This window comes from Pan paniscus, chromosome 2, assembly GCF_029289425.2.
Source record: "Pan paniscus chromosome 2, NHGRI_mPanPan1-v2.0_pri, whole genome shotgun sequence".
In the NCBI taxonomy this organism is placed as follows: domain Eukaryota; kingdom Metazoa; phylum Chordata; class Mammalia; order Primates; family Hominidae; genus Pan; species Pan paniscus.
The window spans coordinates 130349410-130357156 of NC_085926.1; the positions used below are offsets into that span (position 1 = coordinate 130349410).

The window sequence follows — 7747 nt, forward strand, 5'->3', positions numbered from 1 at the left end:
GGAGCCGGGGCTGTGCGCGGCGCTCGCGGGCTGGCGCAGGTTCTGGGTGGGCGCGGGCTAGGCAGGCCCCGCACTAGGCGCAGTCGGCCAGCGCCTGCTGGGCTTCATCCGGGAATGAGCTCACTCTGGGCTGCCAGAGTGCTCCCGCTAGATGCGGCAAAGTCCCGCTGCAAGTGCCAGTGAGAGGTAAAGCTGGCTGGGCTTCTGGCACAGGTGGGTACTTGGAGAACTTTTCCGTCTAGCTAAAGGATTGTAAATGCACCAATCAGCACTCTGTGTCTAGCTAAAGGTTTGTAAACGCACCAATCAGCACTCTGTGTCTAGCTAAAGGTTTGTAAATGCACCAATCAGTGCTCTGTGTCTAGCTAACCTGGTGGGGACTTGGAGAACTTTTCTGTCTAGCTAAAGGATTGTAAATGCACCAATCAGCGCTCTGTGTCTAGCTAAAGGTTTGTTAACACACCAATCAGCACTCTGTCAAAACGGACCAATCAGCTCTCTGTAAAATGGACCAATCCGTTCTCTGTAAAATGGACCAAGCAGCATGATGTGGGTGGGGCCAAATCGGGGAAGAAAAGCAGGCTACCGGGGCCAGCAGTGGAAACCGACTTGGGTCTTCTTCTACTATGTAGGAGGTTAGTTGTTTTGCTCTTTGCAATACGTCTTGCTGGTGCTCACTTCTTGGGTCCACACTACCGTTATGAGCTGTAACACTCACTGTGAAGGTCTGCAGCTTCACTCCTGAAGCCAGCAAGACCACGAACCCACCAGAAGGAAGAAACTCCAGACACATCTGAACATCTGAAGGAATAAACTCCGGACACACTGTCTTTAAGAACTGTAACACTCACTGTGAGGGTCCACGGCTTCATTCTTGAAGTCAGCGAGACCAAGAACCCACCAATTCCGGACACAATTGGAGTGAAAATAAAGTGATTGGAGGTGAATTCAAGCAATAATAACATCTTGGATGGAACAACTATTAGACCATTTAAAGTCTACAGGGTAGTGGTAGCAACTGAGGAGCTTAAAGAACTAAGACCCAACAGCTGACATCATCAGAGAGGTCAGCAGATGACACAGTGAAGGCATTTCTAGCAAGGAAGACTTGTTTGGAGCAGAGTAGAAGTAAGGATCCTGAGCTTCGCAAGGTCATGACATCCAGGATGTCAGAGCTGGAATTAAACTTCAAAATTTCAAATTTCTGGTAGTTAACAGATCTACTTACAACATCTATTTCATAAGGGTCTGTGACAATCCAGTTAGATGACATATATAAATAACCTAGTGCAGTGGTAGTTAGTATTATAATTAGTATAATTCACCTTGTTATGAACTCCTGTGAGTAGAGAGGAAACACATGTCACTAATCACATCCCACATTTTCATTTGGGAGATAGGCTGTTGGAAAACAGACTAAGGGACCCACTGGATCACGCCACCATTCTGTGATTGGTCTGGATTCTAAAACCGGTTCCTTATTCCCAACACTGAATTTAATTCATTCTGAACAAGACAAGTTGCATTTGTTTTAAAAACTCCCTGAATGCATTTAGGTAAAGAGAAATAAATCTGCCTTGAGCTTCACATTGGCAAGAGAACATACCATCTTAAGAAATGAAACAAATAAAAGTGAATCTTTAAGTTTTAGGAAATATAGTATACTGCTATAAGACAGGAAGATATAGCTCAAAATTGTTTTATTGGTTAGTTTTACCACCTTGATACAAAATGTACTACTAGAAGCTTAAAAAGAGCATGTCTTTTGAATTTTAATGAATTTTAGTGAAATTTAATTACAGATTAAAGTTAGATAAATGGGTTGGTGGAATACAGGTCTAAATACTCATTATGTGTCCATTAATTAAACTGCTTATTATTAAATTAACTTGTTAATTTAATTTTTTGACGAATTACAATTAAAATTTTTTCATTTTGTGAAAGACCTAGTTCATGGTCCCAGCTGTATATGATACAAGTGAATACTAATTCATAGCTGAACAAATATCATTTACTCTTTAAAGCATAAGTGTATATTATTCAATGATGTATCTATGGAAGACTTTTATCTTAGACTCACTCAATAGCTATATTTTTGATGGAATAAGGCAGAGACCTGAGCAAAATTTGGTAACTGTGATTGAGGGAGTGGAGAATTTGGGCTCCTTTTCTTCATGAGCATTTTTTCTTCAACCTCTTGCTTTTCTTCAATGGCTTTTTGAAGGGAAAAGTCATTATTACTAGGAAAATCTCTTTTATATTACTCTTTAATTTTATTTTGAGTAAATTTTTGTGTGTGTATGAGTGTACATTCTCTAAATTTTAACACGTGTAGATTCCTGTATCTACCACCATAATCAGGACATAAAACAGTTCCATCACCCCCCAAAATATCCCTTGTGCTATTTCTTTTTGGTCACCACCTCCCCCCACCCATAACTCCTGACAACCACTAATCTGTTCTCCATCTTTATAATTTTGTCTTTTCGAGGCAGTCATAAAAATAGAATCATGCAGTAGACTTTTCTAAGACCAAACTAAACAGAATCCCTAGGCTAGCAAATGGCTGATATCACAAAATCATGCAATTTATAAAGATGCCATTTTTGGAAGTTTTACCGCCTTTTCTTACTATACTGCTTGAGTGCACCAGATACTGTTTTTCAATCTAGAAAGTACTAAGAACTCCAAAGACCCCCCACTCCACCCGCTTTCTCTCAACAGTCTTAATCACAGACAATTGTCAGTATCTGTAAGTACTACTTACATGTTAGCTTTCATCCTATAGGGCTGAGTCTGGGATGTTTTAGTCACTAAAACAGTATTTCTCAGAGCAGGCCCTCTCAAATGTCTCGTTACCATGAGGGGGTAACTTCAGTGGTATCAGTATACAGAACCTTCCCATTGTTCCAACATTTGTAAATATCCTTGTTATAGATCTTTTGCATGGTATAATCATTGTGACACAAGAACCTGGGGCCCATAGTCTTTCCCAAACGTTTCTGAGGTTGCTCAGAGGGTTCAACCACTAGTTTGTGGGTATAGTCTGCCATCTACAGTCCACAGGTGGTCTTTGCATGCTTGCTTTCATGGCAGTTTAAAAATGTGATTTAAATGCAAATAATATGTTTTGGTGTCTTTTGTGAAAGAATGGAATAGTGCATCTGGATTTCTTATCAACAATCTGATGATCTGACTCCCTCCTTCAAAACATTATACCTAGCTAAAACGCTGTCCAAATTCCCTTAATATTGGGCCAGAATTTGGGTATCACTGATCTGAAGAAAAAAATATTGGGGAGTGAGTTATATCAGTCTAATTCTGGGGTAGCTTACATGGTTTGAGTTTCATATGTTTAGTTTACACACTTCGAGTTTCAATTAAGGTTCCCAGCTGTTGGGGGAAAAACACTTTTCCTCATGCAGATTTAAATTCTGTGGTCAGAAATGCAGAAGGAAAGGTAGAACAAAGAGTAGATCAGGTCTTTGCAATTTTATTTCTCTTTTCCTGAAACCTTCTGCCACCCATTTCTTCACCAGATTCTTTTATTATCAAGATTCAGGCCTCTACTCAAATGTCACCTTCTAGAGAGGCTTTCTCTGACCAAGTGAGTAAAGCGGCTACTCTGTCCTTCTCATCCCCATTACTTTCTAGCCCATTACCCTGATTTTATTTCTTCATATCACTTAGCGCTAACTTAAACTGTCTGATTCAGTCATATTTCTATATATTTATTGTCTTTATTTCTTCCTCCTCACCCACTAGAGCAAGGGCCTTTTCTTGTTCACTACTACATCCCCAATACTTAGAACAGAGCCTGACCCATAATAAATGCTTTAAAAACATTGGTTGAAAAAAAATAAATAGATACAATTATTTGGTGACACTAGCCATCTAGTGATTTGGTTTGGTCTGGTTAGAAAAGTCTACAACATCATGAATGCTCACCTCAAGCAACTCAGAACTATGGGGAACTCCTGAAACCACAGCAGTGTACTGGGAAGAGTTTTCTGAGCAGCCCATCCTGGGAGTTTTGGAGAGCACTGTTTTAATTGCTGGAGGAAAATAGCTTTTAAAAGCAAATTTGAGATTGTGATTTGATAAAAAAAAAAAAAAAAGTTCATGTAAGATTCAAAAACTTGGATTCTGATCCCTAGATTTAAGGGGAGCTCTAACAATAATTATCCCCAGAGTTCCAGTTTCACGTAAGAAGGAGTAAGCATGCTTCACACCTTTTCTCACACTGAATATAATTACAAACCCTGGACAGAAGGCAAGAACAAGTATTTGAAGACTCTGAAAAGTAAATAACAGCAGCCAAATTTTGTAGTACCATTAATCTAAATCCATACATATCAATCATAACATGAATGTAAATGATCCAAACATACTAATTTAAAAATAGGAATTTTCCCTAAGCTCATCAAGCAGTATACATTGTATATATACAAGTTATATGTAAAAACTTCTTTTATATGTCAGACCTCAAAAAAGTGAGATTTTTTTTTTAAAAAAGAAATTGTCAAAATGGATTTTTAAAAACCGTGACTCAACTCTATGCTATTTACAAGAAACACAATTCAAATATAATACACATTGATTAAAAGTATGGGTGTGTGCCTGTAGTCCCATCTACTCGAGAGCCTGAGGCAGGAGGATCACTTGAGCCCAGGAGTTCGAGGGTGCAGTAGGCTATGATCACACTACTATACTCCAGCTTGGACAACAGGGAGAAATTCCATCTCTTAAAAATAAATAAATAAGACTGAGACACGAGGATCTGGTGTTCCAACCCAGCAGGAAAATGCGGCCTTTGACTGAAGAGGAGACCCGTGTCATGTTTGAGAAGATTGTGAAGTACATCAGGGAGAATCTTCAGCTGCTGCTGGACCGGCCCGACCGCACCTACTGTTTCTGGCTGCACAACGACCGGGTGGACTATGTGAGTGAGAAGATTGTGAAGCTGGATGCCAATATCTCCGGGGACAAGCTGGTGTCACTGGGGACCTGCTTCGGAAAAGTCACTAAGACCCACAAGTTTCGGTTCACGTCACAGCCCTGAATTACCTTGCACCTTATGCCAAGTATAAAGTGTGGATAAAGCGTGGTGCAGAGCAGTCCTTCCTCTATGGGAACCATGTGTTGAAATATAGTCTGGGTCGAATCACCAAAAATAGTTCTCAGTACCAGGGAGTGGTGGTGTACTCCATGGCAGACATCCCTTTGGGTTTTGGGGTGGCAGCAAAATCTACACAAGACTGCAGAAAAGTAGACCCCATGGCGATTGTGGTACTTCATCAAGCAGACATTGGGGAATATGCACAGCATGAAGAGACGTTGACTTAAAAGGAAGTCATTGCAAGGACAGCTGTGTGGAAGGGCCGAGTTTTGTTTCCTGTGTTTGTGTAGACTCCACCATCATGTTGAATTTTGTCAACACTATGGCCTCTTCAGGGACATCTTAGTTTACTGTACTCTCTATCACTGACAGATGCAGGCCGGATTCTTATTATATACAGAGATGGCTCAAAAATGGGGTTTCAGATCTTTGTGTTTGTGATGAAACAGAATACTCCATTTCAAAAAAATTTAAATAAATAAATAAAGGATGGGAAAATACACATATTCTCAGTAGGAAAGCAAACATGTCTTCCATATGAAACAAGTATTACACCATTCATTTGTGTATTCATTCATCAAATATTTATTGAAAATATACTAGGTTCAAGACATGATGCTGAACATTTTTATCTAACTCATAATCTTAAAAGCCATATTTAAGAGTGAATTATGTCAGTCAGGAGACCAGATGATAGTACCTGAATCACAGTAGGTAGGTAGAAATTGTAAAAATAAATAAACAAAAAAACCTATAGTCCAATACTTGAGATAGCTTTTGATCTATAAAGGCAAAATTTCCACATGTGCATCAAGATTGTCAGGCAAATTCATTAAGTGGAAATAAAATGGAGAGAGCAAAATCAGTTGAATAAAAGAAATAATTATATTCTTTATTGAGTTATACATCTTTCTTTTAAATAAGTATGTTTAACAAAATTGAGGTAGCAAATACAGTAATCAGTCCACCACTGTCACATGGAAAATAGTATTACAATTAGAAGAGAAGTTAAGATGAGGTTAGGAAGCCTCATTGATAGGGAGTATTATGTGTATCTTCTATTCTGTTTTTGGTTAAATAGATATACTTTTCTTTAAAGTAGGGGTTTTTTTTGTTCGTTTGTTTGTTTGTTTTTTCCATTTCTACCCCTCCCAGTCTGATCCAGTTACCATCATCTGGGCTTCTGACTAATGCACTCTTAAATATGTCTTTTAAGATTATGAGTTACTATCTAAAAATGTGAAGAACTTATCATTATACCTTAAACTTAGTAGATTTTCAATAAATATTTGATGAACGAATGCATAAATGACATGATACTTGTTTGATATGAGATACATGTTTGCTTTCCTATTGGGACTTAGAGATTCCAGAAACATTAAGTTGGATATTCCTACAGTCCTAGGAGAATAATGGGAAACTTTCAAAGCACTTAGCATGTGTCAGAGACTATTCTAAGTGCTTCATAAATATTTACTGCTCTAGTCTTAACAAACATTTAAAAGCTATTATTCCTAGCCCTATTTTTAGATGAGGAAACTGAGGCACAAAGGGTTTTAATAACTTGCTTAAATTCTGCTTTCTTAAAGAACTACTAGTAAATGATAGACATGGGATTCAATGTCATGTAGTCTGGTTCCAAAGTTCCCACTCTAAACTGCTACTGAATTTGTATTCCAGTAGGTCTGCAAGTTGAATGTGCATCAGAATCACAATCACATTCAACTTGTTAAAACAGATTTCTGGGCCCTATCCACAGAGACTCTGATTCAGTTGGTCTAGGGTAAATTCTGAGAATTTGCTGATCTAACAAGTTCCCAGGTGATGCTGATTCTTTTGGTCCAAGGTGCAGAAGTATACTTGAGAAGAAATCAAATTGCTACTGTGGACATTTCTTCTGTCTAATCCACTCTGGCTGAAAATAGAGGTTTCTGATCCTGACTGGACATTACTCAAACTTCATATGCACACTGAGATGTGAGAGCCTAGTACATCTGGCTCTCAAACTAAAGTATGATTCCATATTCTTTCTCCCTACTGTTTGATCTTACAAGGTATTTTCTTTTTTGTGATAACAAAGTCATGCCTAGATTCTGATCGTTACCCCCAAATAAAATGATACTATTGATATGGTTTGGCTGTGTCCCTACCCAAACTCTCATGTTGAATTGTAATACCCATAATCTCCATAATCCCCACATGTCAAGGGAGTGACCAGGTAGAGGTAATTGAATTATGGGGACGGTTTCCTCCATGCTGTTCTCATGATAGTGAGTGAGCTGTCATGAGATCTGATGGTTTTATAAGCGTTTGGTAGCTCCTTCTGTGTTTATTCTCCTTCCTGCTGCCTTGTGAAGAAGGTGCCTTGCTTCCCCTTCACCTTCTGCCATGATTGTAAGTTTCCTGAGGCCAGCCATGCTAAACTGTGAATCAATTAAACCACTTTCCTTTTTAAATTACCCAGTTTTGGGCAGTTCTTTATAGCAGTGTGAAAATGGACTAATACAACTATGAAATGACCACTGAGACTTTCTGTTGATTTATTACTCACCCATTCAATTTTACCTAAGCTATGCAGCAACTAGAAAATGGTAAGATTCTGAAAAATATTTCTTACTGTTTTATTTT

The 7747-nt window shown here is 38.6% G+C and overlaps 1 pseudogene; it reads left to right on the forward strand.

Annotated features, from left to right (window-relative positions):
* Window positions 1–4689: 4689 nt before the first annotated feature.
* Window positions 4690–5346, forward strand: LOC100989278 (60S ribosome subunit biogenesis protein NIP7 homolog; annotated as a pseudogene).
* The last annotated feature ends 2401 nt before the right edge of the window (window positions 5347–7747 follow it).